General features: G+C 47.7%; 1 long non-coding RNA gene across 2 annotated transcripts; it reads right to left on the reverse strand.

The window, feature by feature from the left end:
- Nucleotides 1–1,866: 1,866 nt before the first annotated feature.
- LOC116946014 (uncharacterized) lies at nt 1,867–27,697 on the reverse strand. 2 transcript variants are annotated; one of them, XR_012945278.1, is made up of 3 exons: nt 27,382–27,697; nt 7,269–26,679; nt 1,867–5,479 (listed from the first exon to the last, which is right to left on the reverse strand). It is a non-coding gene; the product is annotated as an uncharacterized LOC116946014 (long non-coding RNA). The 2 variants fall into 2 exon arrangements; XR_004403412.2 differs by lacking the exon at nt 27,382–27,697 and having other exon boundaries at nt 7,269–7,361; nt 8,435–27,372.
- Between the last annotated feature and the right edge of the window lie 62 nt (nt 27,698–27,759).

Below are 27,759 nucleotides of genomic sequence, written 5' to 3' on the forward strand. Positions count from 1 at the left end.
AAAAAAATAATTTGCGGTGTGCTTTAATGTGGCGCGCATTCCATTTTCAAGTCAACTTAAATAAATCAGACATTACTGATATTGCTCCCACAGTACTTGTATTTTAACATTTCGCTTCCCGTTATGGGAAAATAGCAAAACTCTGTCTGGCTGGCGTCCCATCTCCGCTGTGCGATGACGTTACGTAGCAAAGGGCACTGGGAACCGGGCTGGGTTGTTCTGCTTTCGGAAATGTACAGTGCCGCCGCGCCATATGGATTGTAGACAAATGTTCCCGGCGTAGCCGCTTATCTTATCAGGATTGTGGTCTGAGATCATTTCCCTCTAATACTACAACGAGAACGGCCCCACTGCGCACGACGCGAGGCCTGGCATGTGACAGTACAATTTATATTAATCTAACCCTGCCGATTGGCAAGTCCCCATTGCCACACATGTAAATATCTTCCTCTGAAGTTTAATGACCTTTTGACCTCATTCGTTGTGCAAATAGCATCACTGACATCACTCTACACAAAAGCAAAAAAAAATCTCAAATGTTTTGCGTTTCTGGCTTGCAGTGGTAGAAAGGTTATTTTTTTTGTTAAAGGCCATGCTTGGAATGGAACGGACTTTATCGCGCTACTTTGTTAGACATCGAGTAAAATAAACTAATAAAAACAACGTGTTGCTGATGAGTTGTTTATATCGTACTGTGTATGCTCTCTAGCGTGGCAATATTAACTGAGAAAAAAATAAAAGAAAAACAGCATTTGGAAAATTATTTTATTTAACACAAATGATAGGTTCACAGTGCATTGAAAAAAAAGTATCACCGAAAGCCCTAAATATTGAATTTCCCCTATCAAAGACAATCAGAGTAAAGAATTGTAAAAGAGGGCCCTATTGCACATAATTGAGTGCCCTCTGCGCGCCAGGCAGGGCTAATCCGTGTGTTCCTCCCATAAAATGTTTACGGGGAAGTTCATACCATATGATTTCTGTGAGGGCCGCTCGGCGTTTGGGACGAATTGCCTCACAACCCGTCCACGCAACCCGCTGTGCTACAATTTGTTCTATTCATGCGTGCGTCAGCGGGAGTCAGACCCCCTCTCTATCACCCAGCCCCCCCCCCTCTCCACCCCGGTACGTCTGGCTGACACATGTTGCCCCACGCTCGCGTCCACCCGGCAGCGCCGTTGCACCCCGCGCCGGTGAGGAGGCGACTTCGCTCGGCGCTGTGTTACTGTGCGATGCTCTCTTGACCACCAGGCGCGCCGACGCGCCTGACACTAATATACACAACAGGATCCTAAAATAAGGCGTGAATATGTGAAGCAAAACACATGGTCCGCATTCAAAGCCCGACTCTCCCTACGGTTGTCGTACTGGATGTGAAAACAAGAAAAGAAAATCGCTACAGTGCCGATCGCTTATAAAATAAAAGAGAGACGCAGCAAGGCGAGCGACCGGGTCTTCTCGGCCCCTTCGGCCTGCCGTGCTCGGGAGGTGTCTTTTTTTGTTTTGCTTTGCTCCGTCGTAAAAAGTTGCTCCACTATGGCCGCTAGCACGTAAGCAATAAAGGAATTACAAGAAATGTTTTCCAAATAAACAAGGGCTTAAGTGGATTGGGAGTTTTATTAAGTGTGACCCCGCGCTAAGCTGGGTCACGGCGTAAGAGACATGGGCAGCGCCCGCCCAGGACGCACGGAGGGCGTTGGAGATTGATGGCCCGGGCCTCTCGGCGCCTTCACCGCGCGTGGCCCCCTCCCGCCATCATCTGGCCTCTGGCTCCGTCGACGGTGTCACATTTCCCATGCCCAGCTGCGTGCTAACCCGTGGCTCCTATTCCTTCTCCTCGTCGCACCTCGGCGGGTCCCACCCCCCCCCCCCCCCCCCGAGTCCCTGGCTCGACAAAGGCGAGCAGCCAGGCCGTGCGTCTCGGTGTGTTTTATAGATTATTGGGCCGAGCGGTAGGCGTTGGGCCCACTGCGTGCCGAACATACCTGTGTCATTATTAAGTCAGCGGTAGCTCGCGTATGATTTAATGGCCGTAGTTGATGGTCGAAGCCTGCTGTATCTATCACTAAACTCACATGCGGAAGAGAAAGCAACATTTGTCAGTGTATTTTATGGCGCGTAGTGTTTCTGCGATTTTTTGTTCCTCTATTGCGGGAGTTCGTTCCAAGTACGTCGTTGCCGATCGTCGCTTGGTTCGTAATTGTTTCAGTACTTAGCATAGATACTTCGCTTTATAAATACTTCGGGGCCTCCAAACATCGCCGTATCTTACGAAATAATTTATGGTCGCGTTTAGCGGCTGGGCTGGATGCCAGAATGCCCCCATGGCTCACTCCCGAGCGTTATCACATTATTTGACTTATGCCAGCAAATCTGTGCAATTTCTTGTCCTCTTGGCCATATATTCAATTTTCACAGATTTTTCCAGTCCACGTCAGCAGTGAGAACGCTCTCCCTCTCACGACCTGGAGCGCGGCCAAGGGAATGCGATCTCGGCCCGAGTTTCACAGACGTCTGTGCGCTGACGGGACGTCAAACCCGCTCTATTTTGAGCCCGTTCTGCTCCACGCTTTGCATATTAAGTAGAAGCTATACACAGCCTCGCATCCATACAGATACGGGGGGCCGGCAGATTCCGATGATTATAATAATCCAGGGAAGGGGCTCCGAGGTGGTGAGATGTTAACTACCTCGCTGGTATGCAGGAGGTCGTGGGCTCAATCCCGACCCTGACGCCTGTATATTTGGAGTTTGTGTGTTCTCCCCCGTGGTCGCGTGGATTTTTCTCCAGGTCTTCCGGTTTTCCCTTGCACATTTGGAAACAACATCACGCTGCTCTAAATATGTCCACTTTGAGCCATACAACTCAGTGGGCCCTACCTGGTAAAATAAAATAGTTTTAGTTTAGTTTAGAGGAAAATTATCAGCACCTTGTCGCCCTGTCGCTCTGTCGATGAGCAACGGCTGGGTGGACGGTGCCCTCGCGGCACCAGAGCGTTGGCGACCACCGGTGGGGGCCGTCACCTCTACAGCGGATCGATGGCCGCTGATGATGGCCGTGGTGGCGATGGCACTCTGTGGGAATATCGAGGGGTTAGCAGCGGCCTGTCGAACGGAGTACAAAACAAAAAATAGCACGGGGGTAATCACGCTGGACACATTTATCATCACCTTGTGGCGTGGCCTTTTATTTATTTATTCGCACTATAAAAACCTTTGGCAGCAGTGTTTGCCAGGGTGACATTGATGTCATGGAAAGAATTTAAGGATGCCCTCTTTTGGCAAAAAGGTAGTCCATTGAAAAATGAATTAAGACGATGTGAAAACGTGTCCTTTTACGATGTTTACATTCATTTCACATTAGCTCGGTGACTATTTCCCAGTCTTAGCTTCGCGAAGCAATCCTCTGTGGGTTTGGGAATTTTAAAAATAGCAATAAGTGCCAGTGTAAAACCCCTCAAAACAGGCCCCCAACTCCCCCCACACATCCCCTCGTCGCCTCCCTGAAGGTTTGTGTGTCTCGTTCCATCCCAAAGTACATCTTAGGACGTGGCCTTAGTTAGGCCAAATAAGCCTTCGGCTCCGGTGCCCTAAAAGAACGTGAAATGGAGTCCGCTGGGGGATGGATAAGTTTGGCCGCCCAGCAATCTAACTTCATGGGAAATGCTTTCACTCGTTGAGTAGAATATACATCAGGGCCAGAGCCTAAATGGCCTCCATCACTCACTTGGCACAGCCTCCCGTAGGAGGCGAGCTCTGACATTAATGTCTCTCTTTTCCCCCCACTGTTTTAAAACGCCCTGCAATGTGCCCTGTACTCCGCACATGCTAAACTAGGGGCAGTAAAAAATAGTTTATTTCTTGCACACGCTCAACGCTTGCTGCAGATATTCCACGTTCTTTTCCAAGGGTTAAGAACATTCTTCTTCAGGCGCTAACGTCTGCTCCCTCACACCCCTCTCTGGCCACTTGCTGCTGCCAGTCTCCACAAGCTGGGGGGGGGAGGGCCTGTCGCAGTCACCACCCCCCACCCCGGACCCCCGGTCGGGGTTCGCAAGGGGGCAGCGCCGTCGCTTGGCAAGAAGGAAAAATGGCGCCGTGGACGTGGGTGGCGGCTGGGACCCACGCCGTGACAGACGATGACGAGGACGAGGAGGGGGACGAGGAGGGGGACGAGGGGGGGGGACGAGGAGGACGAAGAGGACGAGGGGGCATATTTCAAAGCTGCATTCTCCTGTCTGCTGTCTAGCCCAGCGTCCGTGTGACCCACGCCGCAAAGACAAATGTGTCAACCTATCCGACTATTTTTATTTTATTTTACAGATGTTGGCAGGGGTGGATTGATGGCTATGAATATGTGGGGATGAGGGGGGGGGCTATGGGTGGTGAGCCAGGTTTGGGGGGGGGGTGAGTGGCAGGAGCATTCCACTTTTTTTCATCCTCGAGTGAATTCGACTAAATTAGCCCTCCGATATTTTTGCTGTTGATTTGTAAATAAAGGCCGCTTGTTTTGCGAGGGCCGTGCTCGTGGAGTGTGATCGCGCGAATCATTAACTTCGCGGTATTTGTGTGGGTATAGTTAGTCTATTTCACAAACTCTAAATTTACAGCATGATTATTTATCCTCGTTATTTTAATTGGTCTGTGTATGGGAGTCCGTCTGTACAGGTGTGTGGCAGGCATAGGGAACATAGGGATTGAAAATGTAGTGGATTTACTCTCCAACACACCGGTGTGCTGTACTAGTAACGAATTGACACGTTCCGTCTACGTGACAACCCTTACTAGTTGACTGTGTCGGGTGGTGGCGGGTTTAACAACACATTTAGGTTTACGCAATCTCACCCAAAACAAATCTACATTATGGATAGGGAACGCGTTCACTGAAACCAGCGAGGAGGATAGCTTGTTGGAGGCACACAACCCGACAAGACGTCAGAGTCCACCTACCCAGGGCGGACCTGGGTTACAACGATGGAATATAAGGGGAGTGCTTTAGGAACATTTGGATGAATAAAACAAAATCTGCATACAAGTGTGCCTGTTCGTGGGCTTTACCTGGTAAAATAAATAGTTTGGTTTAAAATATGTTTTAGTATTAGGATAGCGAGCGAGATCTGCCGATTCCCAGAGTTCAAATTGAGGACTGCTGCGACTATTCAGCTGCAGTTGTAAACGACTGAATATGAGCACCGTCATCTGTCATCCTCGACGAGACACCCTCACCTCCTCTTCCTCCTCCTCCCTGTGGCTTCACATCACCAGTAACGGCGGCTACGACATCGCCCGCCTGTGCCACCACGCCTCTGCTTTTGGCCGCCCACCGATCTCTGTCCGTGCGCGTCACCTCGCACCGCAGCCCGCGGTGGGGCTGTCCGCAGTAGCGCGACTCACCCCCCCCCTCCTCCTCCTCTCTCCGCCAAGGCCTGGGGCCGTCTCTGTCGGGTCATCCCGCTGCACATTCACGGCAACGTTCAATCTGCACAGAATGTTACGAGACACTTCAGGGCCTCGCCTTCATCGCCTGGCGTTCGAACGACAATGTGTTTGGCTCCACACCTCAGAGTCAGGGTCACTTATGTGAAATATTGCGTGTGGTATAAATTGTATTGCTATCATCATCATCAGCAGCAGCAATAATTTATCCAATGCTCTGTGAAAGCAACTTCATGCCATCACCATCTCGTGCGGTCTTGCAAATAATCAATCCACCGAGCTCCTGCACACCAGTTGATTTTATTGCTGTAGTCGACATTCGTACATGCGTGTTCCATCATTTGACTGCCACCCCATCGTTAGTCTTTATCACCGGCTATCATCGTTGATAGCGACATGGAATGATGCCTCAATAATTCCTCTTTTCAAAAAGTTAGTTAAAATGGCTTGAAGAATTACAGAGCCAATCGCGTCTTATCACATGTAAGATAAACTGTTTACGAAGGTCGTTGAGAACTTACAGGAAATTGGAGGTCAACCACCAACCACGTGACCAACCAAGTGTAGGAAAGGTGTTTGGACCGTTGATCAAATACCTACCATCAATCATTTATGACGACAATGTAACACAAACTTCCAGTGTGATTTCATGTGGCCCAGCTCGGCTTTAAGTAGCTTTACTAATATACCACAGATGGTTGATGTGTGGTTACCCTCTCTCAACGTGGCACCAAAAAGCACCGTGGTTTTGTAAAGAGTGAGATATTTTAATTTGTGATGTGAGGTTCCATGATTTCCAATGAATCGATGAGGTTGGTGCTTGTGCACTGAAATTCGCAACGCGAGCAGCACGCTGGAGATATTGATGATGACACACACCATGGCATGATATACATCGCGCAGTGTCCTGGGGGGGGGGGGGGGGAACAAAACCCTTCATAACCCTAAAATAAGTTAACATTTCGATAACCGATGCTTACTTAATTGGAACACTCTGCAATCCACGTTTGTATCGTCTGCCTACAGGTGGCCGCACAATGGACTTAATAATTCACTTTTCCATCTACTTCATCTGCCGATTCAACAAAAGCCCGTTTTCTGAACAATGAGATTGTATGGATTATAAGGTTTCTCTGTACAGGGCACCCCTTAAATTAAACATGCTGCCGATGTGCAATCACCTTAAGAGCTTGCGCCTTTCCTCTGTGGGAGCTTCGCGCACAGCATGCGTGCGCATGTTGTCCCAAAACACGATCGCGGTTTAAAACCGGGACGCGTGACATCGCCGTGACAGGGTCGACAGCTCGCCGGTTAAAACCTCTGACGTGCTTCGGCAAAAGGAACATCCTCAGCGGGACCTCTCTAAACGCTGACGGCACCGCGCGCGAGAACAACATCCACGCGTCGTGCTCGGAGCGCGGTGTCCCCCAGCGGCAGCTGCTTACGGTGGCGGGGGACGACCCCAGCCGCCCCGATATGTTTACACTTCGGCAATTGTACGCGGTTTTAAAATTTAACGGGGAGAGAGATGCTCATTGTTTGTAACAGCCGTGCGGGTGGGGTCGAGGGGTCAGGAATGGACCCCTCCTCCCCCCGCACCCCCTCCTGACAGCTCCAGGGTATCTGGGTGGACGCAGGTTTTTAAGCAACTGCGGAGGACTGCAATCGTTGTGGTATCTCGCGAACACTCCTCGCAGCACAACACGTGCTGCGCGGGACAGGCCACTGCAGGAGAATTGACGCGATTCGTAGCCTGCTTTTGGGCTAAGGGGTGGGGGGGGGGCATCGATGTTGACTCGGAAAGTGCGGGGGACACGGCGGGTCGTCATTACCTCGTGCGGAGCGTTGCTGCGCGCCGCACTGCAGTGGACGGAGTGATTGCCTCCACGTGCCGGCGTGTATGGCTTATGTAGCAGTCTTGTTGCCTATAAAAATAATGACTTTGCTGAACAAAGCAGGCGGCAATTATTTATACTGTCATGCACTATGCCCCGTGTAATTTAGCTAAAACTAATATTTATCACGTTGAACCGAAAAAATGAAAATACCTATAATTTAGAGCATTTCATCGACTGTGGATTAAGTGCTCTCCCTACAATTAAATGTTTCGTTTGCCTTTAACACACACACACACACTCTCAAACACACGCGCACGCACATGTATACCACCAAGCTTGCCGCCAATGAGGCAAACACGTCTCTTCACATCCAGATTCACATGAACAGTGATTCATGATAGGCTTGGACTTTTCATTTTTCGTGAGGTTATATTTGACGTGACATTGCTCGAGTTACATTCGGCGCTGAAGGGCGGTGCACAGGAGTCCAGGGGCTGTTGGCTGTAACACCCACTGTGTGTGCGCGTGTGTACTTGTGTACGGTGTGGTGGTAGCGGTAGTGGAGCGGTTAGCTACGCTACGAATCCGATGACCCGAGTTCGATCCCCTCTCTACGACCGACCAGTGACGATTATCTGAATCGGTCCTGGGCCTGCCCTAGGTCGACTCAGCCTCAAATGAGAACCTGATGCGGTGTGTAAACATCGACACTCGGGAGACGAAGGCGGCCGGGCGTGGTACAAACCACCCACCCCCTCGTGTGCCGTGCCGGTCTTCATAGGTGTTACTCGCTAAAACCACTTGCCCCAACAGTCGGTTAAAGGCTATACAGGGGATCTTTTTTTTGATGTGGGACATGGGGTCACACCCTGCACTGCGATCTCAGAGACCTGGGTTTGATTCTTGGCTTTGGATACAATCATTGGCAAGTGGTATCCGAACTTGTCCGAGTGGTAAAAACATAAAAGCGCCTGTGCGCATTGTGTAAAGAGCAGCAGCACTGGAGAGACAAATGCGACGGGGCGTGGTGCTCAGCACATTTCCCGAACTCGCGCAACAACAACAACAACGCCGACGTTAGGGGTGCTCGCGAAGAGCGTCCTCGTCAATGTGCACGCGTGCATTGGGGTGTCGACTCGCGCGCCATCACCACTGCGCACCGGGCAGAGTCGTGCCGCCTCATCGCGAAAGCCTCCATCCCGCCAGCCGCCTCTCGCCTTTCCCACGCAGGATCTGCAGCGTCACACACCGCGCAAGCGACTTCCTCGTCACGAGTATTGATTGTTTTGTTGTGAACAAAGCGAGGGCGAGAACAACAACAATCACAAACTAAACAAAAGGCAGCAGTGCATTCACTTCCGTGGGTAACACGGCGCGTCTGTGTCGGCCAGTAGAACTTCCGTGCTGAGTTGAGTCGCCCCCTTTTCCATATTCCCAGATCCAATTTTGTTTTCGGTTATCGGCCTCTCTGCCTTCTAGACACATTTTAAGCGGTTGTGTTTGTTCGAAAACATCTAAACTGGTTCTACAATTTATCGGCAGCCACTTTGTATGTATGTTGAACTTCTTTCGCTCCGTCAGTAGCCAGCCGTGATAGTGGGAGTCGCGAGGGAAGAAGAACAGACTGAACACAAAAAGCAGCTCTGAAGAATTTAGTTTTCAATCGAGATTTAAAAGTGCATAGCTCCAGTGGCTTCCTTTATATAGGAAGGTAGAGAGTTTTAGAAGGCCGTAGAAGCAGCGCATCTGAAATCGCAGAGACGTGTAAGCTTCAAATCAAGATTGAAGTGTAAGCGTGGTCCACGAGATGCCGCCCGGCCTGCACCTCGCTGAGTGTCGTCAGCGCGAAAACGACGGCCACTGTGGGGGACAATCCCGCTGAGCGCAGTGTGCCGTACACTCAGTGATATACAACGTCTTGCGTCCCGTACTCACACATTCAAGTGAATTAAATCTTGCTCCATCGGTGTATTGGCCTTCCAGACTCACGTTAACTCGCGTCATTTGTTTAATCAGCCATATTATCAATTATCTACACACAGCCTAGCGAGTTTCAGTGTTGTTGTCTCATCAGCAGTCAGGCGTGTTTTTAAACAAATGATGTTGGTTTACGAGCAGTCGTTGGTTGTACGTGTGCTCTCTCTCAACGATGTTATGGGAAGATATTTTAATAACCTACACGTATATGAATTCATTTTTAAAAATATAAAAATCGCCGCGTGTATTGTTAATATTGCCTTATACTGTAATAGAAATACATGTGCGCAATAGGTTAACATTTCAGTTTTATACACATGTGGTAACTGTGTTTAAATAGTGAGTGTAGGTGTATTGTTATACTGCGGTAAGCGCCTTGTGTTTTAATATCTGCTGCCTACGCGCATGCACATACGACAAGAGCGTCAATGCTTTGAAAACTCGACACTGAATTCCAACAGGAAAATTATTGCGAAGTATTTCATTACAATTCTGAACACATTTGTTGGTGTAACCTGCCCAATGATTATGAAGCGTGATTTGTACAGGAACACTATTAAATTAGCGATCGCTATGTGCCGTCATTCAAATTGCTTTTGGCGGAACTTAAGTCACCGTTTCTCAATGCATGTTCGAGTAATCTATAACTTGATTTTCTATATATATTTATGAATGGTATAGTTGCATACTTGCTGCTATCCGTAACACATTTATGTCGCTCCACTCCTTAAAATCGCATTTCTGTTGGGTCTAAATAGCTCTGCATGGACTTGTAGTAGTCCAGCGTTCGCATCCATATTGAAGATCTGTGGATGTAAAATATTGCTAAAAATAAGCCATGATTTAAATAGGTATAATGTTTCAGTTATATGAAGACGTTTTGACCAATGCTATTACATTCCAGAAACTTAATTGATTATATATATTCTATACTGCAGAATGTGCACAATTATTGCTATACCTATGTTGTTATAGTTAAATGAGTTAAAACCAATATTGTACATTACTTTTCCAGGTCGCGCTCGTTAGGTATATTGTATCTGCTGCGTAATTAGTCTTGCTACGGTAATATAATACAGCATAACACTCGGTATTACGTATCACCGACATTCTGCTCAAGCAAGCACACCGGCCCTTTGTCAATCCGCTGCTGTTGGATGGAGGCTTCTCCACCGCCGTGATGGTCGTAGCGGTTGTGTTGACCATACTTCACCACGTTGGTCAGTGCCGGTTTGTGAAACGAGGGTTGGAGGGGGAGTCCATGACCGGCTCAGATGCCACTCCCCTTAGCGATGTTAGCCGTGGCTGGGATTCGAACTCATGGGCAAAATAGCTAGATCAGTAGCGCAGTGCACTCAACCGCTTCGCCGCTGTTCTACCTCTGAACGTGAGCTGCAGAATAATACAGAAAAAAAATTACACAAAGGTCCGTTTGTCTACATGAAATATGATTTACATTTTGTTAATCGGTTTATGGGCCTTCCGAACCAATGTTCAAGTTAACAAAATATTGAGCAGTTTCTGCCTCCTGGGCTTCATCAGAGTCGAGCAGCTCGTTTGCAGGATCTTCTATGCAATAATATGAAATATTCGCGATGGGACCCATTCATTGCAAAAAGAAACCCGCAGAAAAACTCTAAAAACGAGTTTGTACTGCAGAGCTGGTGAAGGCGAAGCCCTGCAAGTGCCTGGCCACGCCACTGCTGACAGAAGGGCATCGACGAGAGCTCGCGAGCTCCTCTAGGAAGCTGTGTTGGTCTCCTCTCTCACGCTCTTCACACGTCTTGGGAGAGGTGACAGTCCCCACGCTTCACCCCACCGCACGCGACAGCTCAACAGTCGTTCTCCCTCCGCGTTCACAGCACCGACTGCTCAGTGGCGTCAGGAGGCGATAGGAGGTGGGAAGGAGGTGGGGGGGGGTTAAGGAAGGTTCCCGTTGTCTTCTCCTGGCGCGTGGGAGACGGAGTCGAATCAGCGACCTTGCGTTGCAGGACCGGCTCGCTAGAGCCATGAGCACCAAGGCAAAACATCTCTCTTGCAACTTTAGTCGTTGCAGTAGAGTTTCGTGCATTGAAGTGTATTCCTACAGGGAAAAGAAATCGAGGGTGTGCTGCCGTTTGGCAGCTGTAAGTGGTGGAGAATGAAGGACACTGGCGGGCGTAATGCGTTTTGAGTAATGACGTTAAACACTGATCCCGTAAAGCACAATTAACCCCTCTTCTAACATCCTGTCTCCGTCGGGCTAATGGCTGTGCTGTGAGTGGCTGAGGTGGGAGGGGGGGGCAGGATCTCTCTCTCTCACCTTCCTTCCTCGGTCTGGGCGGCGCAGTCAAAACCCGCCACTCTTTCTTTATATATATTTTAGATATTTGGCTTAAAGAAAAAAAATAATGTGGGCAGCGTGGTTACTGTTGTTTATTATTATTTATTTATTATTGTTGTTTTCCAGCCGCGACTGATTGACGGGGTTAATTTGAGGTTCGCTCACTTTGCTTGCAAAGCCCTTCAGGGGGCTCTAAGCCGCGCGTGCCACTTCAGGTTTCTGCGTTCCGTGAGCGATTTACCACTCGATCTTCACGCTCGTCCGCGAGGACAATGTATTGTGCAGGAAGGGGGAGACGGGCGCAGATGGGGTGTAAAATGCAACATGATCTTGAAGTCACGAGTCATTTCAATAAACAAGTGCACAAACGTTCGTGCTAAACGTATGGGCCATGCATGAAAAAATAAAATCTTACATAAAAAAAATGAAACTGCAACGTTACGTTGAACTACCGTGCACCAACGTGTGGTGTTACAAAAAAAAAACGATTCTCAAAGAGACGTTTTCAGTGGGGGCAAAAAAAATAAAAAAGTGTTTTAGGGTTTTCTGAAACGTTTCCTTTTTATTGCGAAAATCAAAGAAATCCACTCACAGCTTTAGCGGCGCACGTGGCAGGAGGGCCCCTTCATGGGCCCCGACGGTCACGTGGCCGCTTCTTGCTGCACGCACCGCGGCAGATTTTGTCTCCGCCGTGCGAGAACTCAAGCCGAGCAGAACACCCGCGCATGACGAGAACATCCCCCAATGGTCACGGACAACGGAGTAATAGTGCAGGCCCTGTCGCTCTCGGGTCACATTCTGGTTGAATTTATGTTGATTGCGGTGCCTATACGGAAAGATGCCCGCAAAAGAATGCACTTCTTCGGGATTTATTTCGTCTGCTGCTATGCTTCTTGTACAATGCACAAAGGTGGTGTGCTTTTTTTGCATTACACGTGTGCGCTTTGTTTGAAATTCTAGTTGTGCAGCAATTTTCATTTGCGTGTTTACGTGCGATTGTAATAGGTGTACTACTCCAGATTTTAATTAGTAAAAAAAAATAGCCCAGTCCGCACGGAGCGCTTGGTCTAAAGATTGACCCATCACAGCCATCCCTTCATGCTGGCCACTTGATTAAATCGTCGCTATTTAGAGGCGAGATGGAATAACGAAAGTATTATTATTGTTGTTTAGTCTCGTTTCAGCCGTCTCGTTTCTCGTTGTTGCTCTATCTCGTTTGCTCCATCGGCCTACAAGTAACAGCAACAGCAGCATCATCATATTGTTTTTATATTTTTTTTAAAATGAAATAAAACATCGTTCTCACACACGCGTTCCCCTTGCACGTATCGTCAGAGCATTACGAATCGGTACCAATCCATGCATCCTTACTACTCGGCGTGCCTCTCGTGGATATAGATATATATTAGTGTATAAGTTACATCCCTATACAAACCAATCCAGCAGCAGCAGCAGCAAGCTGCAGCAGTAGCAGCATGCACAGCAGCAGTGCTTGGTGCGGTGGCTGCTGCTGCTGCTGCTGCCGCCGCCAGTGGCGCAGCAGCTGAATGGGGGGAGGGGGGGGCGAGGCGGCGGGTTCACGAAGAGCGGCAGAGGAAGGCAGCAGTAGACCACAGGGGCCCCTTTCTCATTCCTTGCACCAAGGTCCCATGCCAACCACGCTACGGATACTGGCTGCTGGCTTCTGCCGCCACTGCTCCTCCCCCTGCTGCTGCTGTTGCAACTCGTTGACAGCCACGAGCTGTGTCCAGCTCAGGCTTCGCTGGCTCCCTGATTCCGCTCTGTCCCCATGCCACCTTCAACAAGAAACGGGGAGAAACCCAGAAAAGCACCCCGGCTCGACTTTCAAAGGCGCTCTTTGCCGAGTGTTCTGCGCGCCGCGGGATAGCGGCAAGGTTCGTGCGGGAACCGGTGCCAAACTGGGGTGCACGATGTGTGCGGCACAATGCGGCTTTCGTCATCCACAGAGCGACCCATTTAAAAAGAAGAACTCTGAAGGCCTACTTATTTAGCTTTATTTTTTTCATCTTCTTAAAACGTGTTCCTTATTCGCCTTGCTCCAGTGCTCTCTATGGAGCTGTTATGTCCGGATATTGAGTTGTTTTTGTGAACGTGCCCGTGTGTATTTTTGGGTGCGTCCCTAGGTCGACTCAGCATTAAATTAATATACTGGGCGCACTGTCTATACTAAACATCAGCACAGGGGAGACAAAGACGGTCGGGCATGGTGGGACCCACGTAACCCCACCCCTCCCCTCTTGTCCGTGCACGGTTGTCTTTATCTTCATAGGTGCTCGCTAACAGCACTTGCCCCATCAGCCAGGGGATCATTATATACCAGCGTGTGTGGACTTGCCGATGGCCGGTACCAGCGGTGTCAAGATCGGCCTCTGACGAGGAGGAGGCTCGTGAAGGCCGCTAATGGGCAGTTGGAGGCAGTCGCCCTTCAACAACAGCGGAGGGCAGGCGGGCGACCCTCACAATCACGAGCGGAGCGCCGGGTGGGTAAAAGGCAGCAAGCTAACACAGTAGGGAGCACAGGCGGTGCATCTGGCAGTCGTCTCAGTCAATCAACCCATGGCACATGCGTCTGTCCCTTGACCTCCCGCTGGCGAGTCTTCGGCACTTCATAATAAGAATATTTATTTATAATGGGGGAATCCGATGAGCAATAAAACTCTTTTACATAAATGTCCAGTAGGGGCGGGTAAGAACGTTACAACAACAAACAATAACAAAACCACGATAGTAGTGCAGAGTACAAGAAAGGTCAACAAATCACCCAAACACAAACAAATACAAAACACTAAACCATCCCCATCCTACCAGGCAAAGCCCACTGCGGTGTTAACTTATTGTTCAGATGCGACCTGGCCACAAATGACAGCTCAACAAAGTGGCCCATCATTTGGACATTTATAGCAGCAAAATAATCTCAATAATCTCAATGCATCATTAGACCTCCTTTGCCAGTACCAAAATGTAATAATAGGGTTTTTCCCCTTTTTCTGGCAACAAAACTGAAACCTTATTACAAGGATTCATGTCTGCATTAACCACAATACCTGCAGTCAAAATGCAAACAAAAAACATACTAAGATAATATATGCATTGTTCTTGAAACTGATTGGTCTACACTAAGGGACGGCTTTCTTTTAAATCTCAATGCATGTTTCTAAATGTTGAGGGTAAACCCACGGTAATGTCACCGCTACTTCGTGGCGAATGGCTGTTCGTTACTGTGTTCTATTTAATCGTCAAACAGATGGGGAACTATTACACATGCTGTATGGGGTACTGTTACTCCAAGTACGTAGCGAATATTTCGGTCTACTCATGCAGCCACAGCCGTAATTCCGTCAGCAACAATTTTAGTGTTTCCATCCCTGTTATATGTCCACTATATATGTATACAATATATTGAAAACGTATAATAGGCGACGTTTCGGGCAATGCCCCTTCCAGCAACCCCTGCGTTGCAAGACCGGCGCGCTGGAGCTATTGGCACCAAAACAAAGCATCTCCCTTGCAACTCCAATAGGAGCTGCAGAGTTTAGTACAGTGCTGTATATTCCTGCAGGAAAAAAAATCGAGGGTGCAATGACCCACGAGATATGTACATATAAAATGTTATGTATTGCTTTACTTTAAGGCCACAGTGTTGCTGTTGATAAATGTTGTTAATTTGTTGTCAATTTGTGCTTGAGCATTACTGCCAAATAATGTACAAAATATATATACGCATACGCATCTCACAAATCTTTGCTCGGGAAACGTTTTTCGTGGATCATATGAAAACCTCTACATGAGCTATGGAATTAAATAAAAAGAATACGTTTGGTTTCGGATCTAAACCGCCAAGCGGCCAGCAACAAACAGCACCACGATAGTGTCCTTGCTGTCTTCAATCGAGCGAGGTTAGAATAACGTGGGGGAAGCAGGGGACGACGGGAGGTCGTTCCAAAGCAGAAGAACAGTGCCGATGACATAAGCAATGAGAGTAGAGATTGAACCTGCACGTTCTGTTGTTGCGAATGATGCAGGCAATACGTCCGGGAGCCAAATGCCAATGTCGAGATCGGCTTTCCACGACGAGAGGACTTCAGTCGAGAGTTTGTGTCGTTTTGCTGTTCCTCCCTCCTCCGTTAAAGTATCACAGACCACAGTGGATTCACTGTGTGCTCCATAGTTTGGGTTGCATGCCCACAATCGCACTGCTTTGGCGTGTCTTTCATTCGCCATGTATGGAGACGTTCTTATCGGCCTGCAATGTTGCGGCTGAACAGAGTGTGTGCGAGACGAGACAGCGGTGTTTATAAATATCAAATATTCACATATTACCATGATTATGACATTGTATATAATGCGTGCTTGAATAACACGCCACACATCGTGACCTATTGTAGAGCCGCCGTATATGCAAGCACGTCGACTTTCATAATAAAAAGCCAGACCTCGTTTGAAGCAAACTCCCATTGTATAACTCACATCTCTTCGTCAGTGGACCTCATCTCATAAAGAAGTGCACACTACACAGACACCGGTGTACGAGACGCAACCCCCCCCACCACCCCCTTGTTTAAAGCACACGTGCTTCGTAGAACCCGCTATGTGTGTCAGACCAATGCTGTGGAGCTTATTATAGACATAAAAAACACTAGTTACGGCGTATTATCTAATAGATATATAGTTTATTATGACAACATTCATAATGCCTGTTTCAATAACACAACAAACAAATAGGCGTACAGAAATAAACAAAGTGGCGCTACCAAAAGATGCGAAGATGCTATCTGGACAAAAAGCTCATTAAAACATTAAAACACGAGCCCCTTATTACAGATATGTGAGTTCTCTCCAAGGGGACAACAGTTGCGCACATCGGCAAGTAGCAGCAGCAGATTGTAGATAATTGTTGTGGATGCAATCACCGAAGCTGTATGCAGCAGACCATTCGTCAATCCACTGCTGGATGAACCCCTCCCCCGAGCCGTGTCGACAGGGCGGGGGTTCTTTGAACATACTTCCCCACGCTGGTAAATGCGGGTTCATGAAGGAGGAGGATGCGCCGCAAAGACCGAGACTACCGAATATATTCCTGAGTCGCTGCTGGCAGATTGGAGTCGCTACGTTACGAGCACCTTGGTCACCGCTATAGCGAGGAGCATCGTGGACGCGATGTGCCGGGAACGGAGTTTCGACACCGAAGCGCTGCTCAGCCACTCGCTGCTGTGAGCCGTGACCGGGAATCGAAAACAGAAGAGCCTCCGGATTGCATAGCGTAGGGCCCCGCTAGCCACTGCGCTCACCGCTCCACCCGTTCAAACAATGAGACGCGTCAATTAAATCACGACGCAAAGTGCGCGGAGCAAGCGCACAACAACAAAGTCCGTCCGCGGGCTTGGGGGAATGGCGCACTTAAAATTAATTACAGATTTAGCGTCACATTGAGAGGCTGATTGTACTCTTGAATCGCTCCGCTTTGAAGTTGATCCCCGCGCGCGCGCGCGACCCCAATTTGTCGTCCCAAATTGTAGGGGCAAGTGCTGTTAGCGAGCACCTATGAAGGCCGACACGGCACTCGAGGGGGTGGGTGGCCAGCGCCACGCCCGACCGCCTTTGTCTCCTCGTCGCTGATGTTTACGCACCGCGCCAGGTACTCATTTGAGGCTGAGTCGACCTCGGCGAGGCCCACGACCGGTTCAGACAATCGTCACCGGTGTTGGCCCTGAGTCCGCCAGGTTTGTCGCGCAGCGTCGTGCCACCGCTTCCCGACCATCGTCCGCAGATGTCGCGGACATTCAAGTGCTGGAGGAGGCTAACGGATGTCGAATACCAGAACTTGTCATACCTCTTCTGAGTTCTTTCGGTGACTTTACCGAAATTATAATTTTTATTATTTTATTCCCATTATAAAATAATAAACATTTTAATTTGACTTTACCGAAAGAACCCAGAAGATGAATCCCTGCAGTCACGAAAGCTTTAAATCGAAATTGTTACAGCTCCTCGTCTGTGAAAGGCATTAAATTGGGCAGGTACTCGATACCGTTCTTCAATCCGCGCAGCACCGCGCGTCGTCTACCGAACGTCGTCATCAGACGTTGGAGCACGCTCCTTCACTCGTGATGCTTCACGAGGCCTGGGACAAGGTTGTGTGCTCTCTGCAGAGGACGCATGTCATCGTGTCGATGCGCGCTGCAAACGGAGTGCGTCACGTGGTAGACAGTTTGAACGTAAACACGTCTGATCCATCGACTTCTACCTCCTCATTCCAGTGATCATCTTGTTGACATGAGTGATTTGTTTAACATGTTTCACTTTACAAATAATTACACATATATCATTAGTGAGTTTATTTACGTCCTTGTTACAATTGGTAGGTGTACTGATTCCTAATTCTGTTTCCTCGTTTGTTTGTCTAACAAAGGTCCCTATTTAAACACATTTATTGACAACTGCTTTTTGTGTTTAGTTTGTTGTCGTTCCCCCGCACCTCCGATAAGCACGGTTAGCCATGCACGGTGCGAAAGAAGTTCTACGTACGTAACACGAGACTTTGATTTCATCATCAGACTTTTATTCTCATTGTTATTCTCAATGAAAGTCGTGCATATATCTAGTACGTACAAGATAGACGACTGGGACTGACTGGTGTCAAATTCGAATGTGATTTGTTCTTATATGTGGCAGGACTACAAAGCTGAACTTGGGCACAAACTATAATGAGACGACAATTATTTATAATTTCAAATGTCACACGCCACCACCTCACCCCTACAGATATTGCAGCTCAGAAGTTTGTTTGATTTCACTCACAGAGGGCAGGGTCACCACGAAGTTCTAAATTGCTTTACGCCTCGTGCTAAGCACTCACTATTTACACGCGATCTCCGTCGTCGGTGAACCGAGTAATTCGCCTCCTGTGGAGTGTGACGCTAAGCCAATAGAAAGCGCGATGTAGCCCCGCTACTATTTTACTCATGCACGGTAGATCCCAAAGCAGCGACTCGACTTGTTGCACGTGTCTCTCTCTCTATCGGGGTTATCGTGTAACCGTCACTGATGTTGGTGGCCGTGAGCGGAAATCGTACTCGGGACTCCGGGTTCGTAGTGCAGTACCGCTCCTTTTAGCAACCCCGAACTCAGAAGCTTGGGTAGGCCTTCATCCATCAGTGTAGTCATAAAGGGCTGTAAATAATGACGATAATAATACAATGAAACACATTCCGGTCCAAACATAGCAGTGAAAACATTAATCATAACAACAAAATAAAAGCACGTGTGTGTGTGTTCAGTATGGCCTCACTGAGTCTCTTCCTAAGACTCTTCCTAGGAGGGGGAACTCAGGAGCAGCTGGAGGAAGCCAAAACCTCAGACTATTAACACTACAAACCGCACAGACGGGTTCACGAACACAATTGCGGCAGGCCTACTCGAGCATATTCGGACAAACCTGGCAGCCCAGCGGATTATGGGAGTTGTACAAATCTCAGCGCGATCCACCAACCCCTTCTTTCCCAGGTGCTGGGTCCTCCGGCTTGCGTCTCTACGTCCCTCGACATTGGGTTTGAACATTTAACTTTGTCTCGTGAGTAATGAAACAGTTATAATAAAGTGATACACGCGCTTTACTTCGGCACGTTTCCAGCACAGTACTCGATATTCATATTTAGTGCGAGATTCCACTGCCGATACGTAGAGGCTACTGATGATCTGAACCGGGTCTTGTGTGCACCCATGACTACCGATACAGCATTCAGCAACTCGCACTGACCAGTCTGGTGAAGTATGGTCAAACACCCCCCCTCCCCGTGGCGTGGGGGTGAGGCATGATGTATCCAGCAGTGGGTGGACAAAGATCTGAACACACACGTGTTCTGTGTCTGTCGCGTTACACATCGACTCCTGTGTCCCAGCGTCTCCCTTGCTCGCAGAGTGAAGGGAGTGAGTGATGTATGTTTAACTTCTTTCGCAGCGTACGTAGCCAACCGTGCTAATGACAGGTGCAAGGGGTATCGCTGTTTATTACGACAAATGCACCAGTGCGGGACCGGTCAGTGTTTGCCTAGGTCGTGTCTGTGTCTGGGGGGGGGGGGGGGATATCGCCACTAGGGACACAAATGCTGCTGGGCGTGGTGCTGGCCACCCACCTCCTCGTGTGCCGCTCCTGCCTTCATAGGTGCTACTCGCTAACAGCACTTGCTCCAACAGTCTGTTCAGGTTATATGGGGGACCGTTGTCTGTATGTGTGGGCGCGCCAGTGAAATCATATCGGAACAGTATCGAGTGAGCGCAACGTTCGTATCGCGAGTGGGGAGCGGTAGTGTAGCGGCTAGGCGCATTGCGCGACGCGCCCTTGCGAGCCGAAGTCGAGTTCCGCTCACGACCACCATGAACAGTGGCAGCGATTATTCAAATTAGCAGTGGGCCTCCCCTAGGTTGACTCAGCCTTACACGAGTGCCTGGTGTGTAAAACATCGCCTTTAGGGAGACAAAGGCGGCTGGGCGTGGCGTTGGCCACCCACCCCGTCGTGTCCCGTGCCTGCCTTCATAGCCGCTCGCTGTATAGCACTTGCCCCAACAGTCCGTTGAAGGCTATATGGGGGATCTTTGTCTTTGTACTCCTGGGCTTCGCAAGATGATTGAGTATAGCAGCAATTCGCTATGGTTTTATTCCACTGCTCACAAGCACTGCCAGCGTGTATTTCACATAAATCTACTAAGTTCATAGTGATACTAAACTCAACACGACTGAACTATTAATACTGTACTTCTATGCTCACCTTATTACTGAACTCACAATAATACTAAACTCAATACAGTACTACTGAACTTAGTAGTGTCATGAGTAATATCTTACTACTTATTATAATACTTAACTCAACACTACTTCTGTATGTTACGGTTGTTATAGTACTACCAAACTCACTTCCACTATACCAAAGCTCATAATATATTATTCAATTATAATGCTAAAGTTCTATAGTACTTATAAGACCATGCTACTGTTGAACTCATAATACTATTGTCATCGAAATATGAGTATAGAATAACCCACAGCGCTACTGAACTTACGAGTGCTATCTAACTCATATACCACTTTTGAGCACACAATATCGTCATACCGAAATACTACTGAACGTATAATACTACAGAACTCATAATACTACTCAACTCTCAATAATACTGAACACACAATAGTACTGAACACAGGATAGTGCTGAACACACAAATCAATTGAACACACAATAATACTGCACACACAATTGTACTGAACACACAATACTATTGAACACACAATAATACTGAACACACAATAGTCCTGAACACACCATACCATCGAACACACAATAATACTGAACACACAATCCTCGTGACCTCATATTACTACTCAACTCACAATACAACTGAACTCACACCACTATAAAACCGTTACTACTGCATTACTCAACTCACAATACTACTTGACACACAGTGATACTCCTGTGATAATAATAATACAAGCAAACTCAAAATGCTTCCCAACTCACAATGGGTGTGCAGACTTGTCGCTTGTCCCACAATCGCGCCGGGGTCTCACAATGGCCCAGAATCTCATCAATACTTCCAAACTCATAAAACGGCATTCCAACCCTTCGGGAATGATGTACATCTTGTTTGTTTTTAATTCTTGAACGTAAATTGTTCAGCCTGACACCGAGTGATTGAACGAGTCTTTTTTCAGATTTAAGAACGGTTTAAGCTTGCAGTTATGTCCATAAATAACTTATACGTCCATTACTTTAGCTTTGGCTGTAGCCCTGCGCGTTGCTACTAGTGTTAGTTATGCGTGGTTGGGGTTACTACTATTGTGAGTATTGTAAGTATTATTGTTAGTATTATTGCGGGGTTAGTATGATTGGACGTCTACGGTCAGATACAAAGTAACGTAACAGCTTAACGGATGCGAATTATTCTATGAACACTTTGAACTATGTAAAAAAAATATACAATTTAATTTGACTCATGATGCATTATTGACAGAACTCCCCTCACTTCCTAACTTTGCATTAATGAATAGAGGTGGCGTTACGCGGAATAAGAAAACGTATAAATTGTTGTCTATTTAAAAAAAAAATCATTTAGCGAAGCATATTTCATTAAAAAGGGCCGTCACACTTGATTGATGAAAGTTTATTAAGCTCGGAGTGTAAACATAATCACGACCACATTCATTATTATAGGACTTTATCCAGCAGTGAATAACCCAATGCTGCTACAACTGCTGCTGCTGAAATGCATAACGTTATCTTACTAAAGTGATTATAATAGTTTTTGGCTTCATCCAGCGGCAGAGAGATCACGGCTGCTGCGAAAGAATTATGCTGATAGGCCGAACACTTTCTAACTATAGTTGCAATCATTTGCTACTGTTGTTGATGATAATATTATGTCATTGTAGTTATCAAGTGTAATTTAAAGCCAAGTGTAAGTGAACTAGACAAAGACACATACCCCCATATCGCCTTTAACAGTCTGCCGTGGCAAGCGCTGTTAGCAAGCGCCTATGAAGACCGGAACAGCACACGAGCGGGTGGGTGGCCAACACCACGCCCGGCTGTCTTTGTCTCTCTAGTGGCGATGTTTTACGCACCGCACCAGGTACTCATTTGAAGGTTGAGTCGACCTAGGGGAGGCCCAGGACCGCTTCACATATTCGTCAGACATGAGCAGTGCGCTAACCACCGGGCCACCGCTCCGCTGTGCCACCAGTCACATACAAAGACAAAGATCCCCCGTATGGCCTTAACAGACTGTAGGTGCAAGCGCTGTTCGTGAACCCATATGAATGCCGGCACGGCACATGAGGCCGTGGGTGGCCAGCACCACGCCCGATCGCCTTTGTCTCCCTAGTGGCGATGTTTACACATCGCACCAGGCAGTAATTTGAGGTTGAGTCGACCTAGGAGAGACCCGGGACCGGTTCAGCTAATCGTCACTGGTGTTTGGCCGTGAGCGGGAATCGAACTTGGATCGCAACGGTCTCGTAGCGCAGCGCTAACCGCTACACGACCGCTCCACACCAGTCGTGTCCACACCCATCCACACACGCGCACCTCGGCTGTGTGTTATTCAGTTCACTTCTCAATAGCCGAGGGAATGTTGTTCCTCGGCAGAAGGCTCACATTGGCTGTCGGGTTGTCGTGCTGGGTTTTGCCAAACGTTGACTGTAAATTAACCTTGTTTTTTATATTAAACGTTTGCGTTGGACGACGCAACTGTAAGTGCGTTTGTGTTCGACTATTCGTGTTTCTGTACAGCTGCGGCTCACTCTCAAAGGGCCTTCTCGACCTGGCAGAATAAAGCCATTCATTCACCCCGTGCACCCACCGCTACGTTCAATATCCAGTGCACCTGTACGGCACACAAGCAGTCGTTCAGCAGTTGGAGTGCGGGTTTATATATGATATATACCACGCATAGTTTTGCTTACACATTTACTTGGTGGTAAAAAAAATGCAATAGCTGCTAATATGTACACAAATAAAACTTTTAAGGTTTACTACATAAATAAACTATGTTTGCTTAAAATAACAATAACACGGAGCTAACATTTCATTTTGTGTTTTTACACACACACACAATGGATGACACTATACACGGTATATACTGTAGTATGTGTTATGTATATATGTGGGTGGAGCGGTGGCGCGGTGGTTAGCGCTCTGCACTTTGTATGTTGAACTTCTTTCGCACCGTACGTAGCCAGCCGTGCTAATCGGAGGTGCAATGAAACCCGCCGTTCGGAGTTAGATTCCCGGCGACGGCTAACATCAGCGGTCGAGTGAAATCTGAACCTGCTATGACCAACGTGGTGAAGTATGGTCAACCTATAGCGCCCCCCCCCCCCATTTCCGGCCCGGTGTGGAGAGGCATCCTGCTCCCCAGCAGTAGATTGACAAATATGTGTAAATTATTATTATTGCTGTTGAAATATACATAAAGCATTGTAAACTGACACCCGTATGACAAATAATTATGTTACTGTTAATGAATCAATAGTATTCTTGTTTTTATTAGAATGCCATTCGCGCGACAACAGCGGCTCACACAATGAACACACCACAGCAACAATGGCAGTAAATCTGAGTGAGTTATAACGGCAGGAGAAGTATCCATGAAAGAGGAGTCGCAGTGCCGCTGTAATTCGTAAATGAGGCCTGTTATGAGAAACAAATGTGACTTCAAGTGGAGCGATCATTGCGAAGTTGTAGCCTCTGTGCTTAGTTTGATATCGCGACATTCAAACGAAGCGGGGGTGGAGTGGGGGAGATCCAAAGTGGCGACGTTTCACGACATCGCCTTGTTTTTCTTCGACAGCTGTCCGTGTTCAGCGGCAATGGAAGTGTTTTGTTGTCGCCCATAGTCGCGTTGGCGGCCGTGACCAAGCCACAATAAGCCTCGATAGATCTCGCAGCTATGGAGTCATGTGTCATGGCACGAAACGTGGTTTAATATGTGCGTGTGTTTTCCACCTTTCAGGGGTCCGCGTTATTGACGGAATGTGTTGGGATTTTATTTTATTCTAATAGCCGCTGTGCTTTCGAGAATTTGTGCACTCACAACTATGCAAAGGAAAACGTTTGGTGCGCACCTGAATTGCAGTATATTAAACGTAATTTGTTTTGTATATATGATCACTAGGTACAACAAAAACCTCGTAGTATTCAATGTTACAAATATTGACATGGAAACATTTGTCGTGACACTGCGTTGAATAAGCACAGGTAACATAAGCTCAACACATTCATAATCGAAAACACAATCCTATGAATGTAATAGCCGACGTTTCGGGAAATGCTCCTTCTTCATAGCAGAGGGACACTATAATTGGTAAGAATGTGTTTGTCCCCTTATTAACGAGTGCGTTCACACTTTCTCAAATTTAACATTCGTCTTATATTTGCGATATCAGTACAGGCGTATGATGTGTGTGTGCGTGTATATATATCTAAGCTGTAGTGATTTATATACTTACGTTTGAGTTAACTTTATTGCCCAATATAATCTATACTCCAAGTCAAAATACCGATGACTGCATCACCATACTAAACATTTAAATAAAGCTAAATTACCCGTGTCGAGATTGTACATATTAACATTACCAATCATTGTGTAAATTGACAATATAGTCACACACTACAATCATAAAACAGTTTATATATCACTGAAATAATATATCGACGTTTCAGTCGACCAACCTTCTTCAGTGGCTTAATAATGTAATACCATGATTCTATTTCATTGGGGAGCTACGTAATACTGTTTTTAGTAACAATTAATTATTGTACATATACATGTAATATTCATACGACAGACAGTACGTTTCTGAAACGCGTTTCGCTATGTAGCTATGCACAGCGCAAGTGTGTATGTACATACACACACACGACTTATACAATGTTCCCTTCCACAACTTCGTATCACCTTGCTCACAATTAATAAAGTCATGAACTGTTATCGATATACAACTTTAGACAGCGCTGTTAGTTGCTGGCCGTTCTCGCCTGTTTGGGGCCGCCCTTGTGCTCAACAACGGTGATAGCAAACAAGCATCAAACCCCAGTGCTGTGTGTACCGCGTGCGTGCGTACAGCGAGTCTCGTACTCGCTGTACGTACAGCGAGTACGAGACTCGCTGTACGTACGCACTCACCGTCTGCCGAGTGCGTGCACAGAGGTAATTCGTGACTAATGACTGCCCCACCACCACCACCACCAACTCTCTTCGTCTCAGGAACGACGATCTCTCGCCTGGGATGGTCGTGAATGTAACGACGTTTGGAGAGGTTGGGGAAGGGGGGGCTGACGGTGACAGGGAGGGGTTGGTTGTTTGGATGGGGGGGACGACTGTCCTGGAGATATGCACTTTTAAAATCATAGAGATTATTAACTAATTTCTTTAGAACTACTTTTCGTGTGTGGTTTATTGTCCTTACCCCGCACCTCAGATTAGTACGATTGGCAACGCACGGCGCAAAAGAAGTGCAGCATACATACTTACATGCCCCCAGTCTGGATCTCAGGAAAGCAAAGCTGCTATACTACCGGATACATCTGTAAGCGAAAAATCGGAGGGAAAAAAATCCACCCCCACCGTTTCCTGTAGATACTATTGAGCCCCTACATATACTGGTGTTGTTAGCGTTTGTTTCGTTTTACGCGTGAGTGTGTATGTATGTGAGTGGTGGTGGTGGCGTTTAAATGTTATGGGGGGGGGGGGGGGCGGTAGTGTAGCGGGTAGCGCGCTGCGCTACGGACAGTGACCCGAGTTCGATTCCCGCTCACGGCCAACACCACGTGTGACAATTATCTGAACCGGTCCTGAGCCTCCCTTAGGTCTGCTCAGCCTCAAATGAGTACCTGTTGCGGTGTGTAAACATCGCCATTGGGGAGACAAAGGCAGCCGGGCGTGGTGCTGGCCACCCACCCCTCGTGTGCCGCTCCGGCCTTCATAGGTGCTCGCTAACAGCACTTGCCCCAACAGTCTGTTAAGACTATACGGGGTATCTTTGTATATTTCAGGTGGTGTGACAAATTCACCCGCTTCACCAACTCGCCACTGACCAGTCGTGGTGAAGTATGGTCAAAATAACCTGCACGAACTATGAAGGCGTGGGCAGAGGGCCCTCATCCGGCAGTAGATTTGACAGAAGGGCTATCGCATGGTGCCTATGCGTGCGAGAGTGTGAGTAGAGGCACCTCCGATTAGCACGATTGGCTACGTACGGTGCGAAAGAAGTTCAACATACATACATGTCGGGCGTGGTGCTGGCCAACCATCCGCTCGTGTGCCTTTCTGGCCTTCAAAGGTGCTCGCAGACGGTACTTGCCCCAACAGTTTGTGAAGGCTATACGGGGGGATGTTTGTCTTGAGGCAATGTCATCGGTTCCATTAAAGGTGTGCGCCTTTCGGATTCCTAAGTGCCCGTGAAGCCATGGGGGCGTGATGTCTACAGCGGCCAGCCCCCAGGTCCCCTCTTGGGAGGGGTTGACGATACTTCACCACGCTGGTGGAAGTGCCGTCTCGTTCAGAGAGGACCTGCGGCTCGCTCGTCACTCACTGATGTTAGCCGTGGCCGGGAATCGAACCGAGGTTTAATAAACAAACGAAAAGAAATACACGCATAGACACACACACGATATTATCCTACACATTTGCAACTATATGGCCCGTACGTAGTTATGAGAACAGTGTTAAAGTATATACTTTAGGCCACATATAATTAATAGATATATGCAAACATTGGTAATAGTATATACTGTATACTCTGAAAGCTGTATATGAGGCTACAATATGTTTTCGAAAAGGGACTTAAATAATAATATGACATTTGATCAAGCGTACTTTTTTTTACGAATTACTAAATTGCATTCGTATTAGTTGTACTATTACGCAAATCGAAATTCTGAATGTAAATATGAATCAATGTGCGCGTGTTGTATTGCACCGCACCACTAACGACACAACGAAATCCTCACCCGACACTTTTTAAAAGAGGAAAAATGTTAATATTAAGCAAACATTCATAAAAAATATAATAAATACATCTCTCGAATCCGTTTATACATTTAAGTGCGCATTTATGAACGATATTTTTTGGTGTAAAAAAAAAGTAATGCGTTATGACCTTAATATAGGGAGAGTCTTTTAACACAATATATTAACAGTCACAAGAATGTTGCGGGCATAAAAACAATAAATATATCTTCAATTTATAACCCCCCCCCCGCTTCTCCCCTCCCAAATCAGAGAAATCGCTACCTGCAACCTGGAACGGTGGCGCGCTCTCACCACAGCACCGGCATCATCATCAGCAGCAGCATCATCATCATCATCAGCAGCAGCGGCATCATCATCATCATCAGCAGCAGCAGCAGGCGCTGAGCCGGGTGAAATTTGGCAGTCATCATCAAGCCGCGTGTCTCGCACTCGCCTCTGCGCGGCCGAAAAGCGAACCGCGCGCGTGCCGAGCCAATGGAAGGGGCCGTGGTCGTTGTTTGTCAGCCCCTCGCGTCACTGCCCACGACGCCGCTGCCACTGCTGCTGCGGTGGTGCCGCCGCCCCCTCGGGCGTCTGGCGGCGGGGGCGGCCGGGGCGGGGTGCGGACTCCGCGCGCTGCGCTGCCCGCGCCGCGGCATT

This window comes from Petromyzon marinus, chromosome 25, assembly GCF_048934315.1.
Source record: "Petromyzon marinus isolate PM22_M1 ecotype Great Lakes invasive population chromosome 25, UKy_Petmar_22M1.pri1.0, whole genome shotgun sequence".
Classification (NCBI taxonomy): Eukaryota; Metazoa; Chordata; class Hyperoartia; order Petromyzontiformes; family Petromyzontidae; genus Petromyzon; species Petromyzon marinus.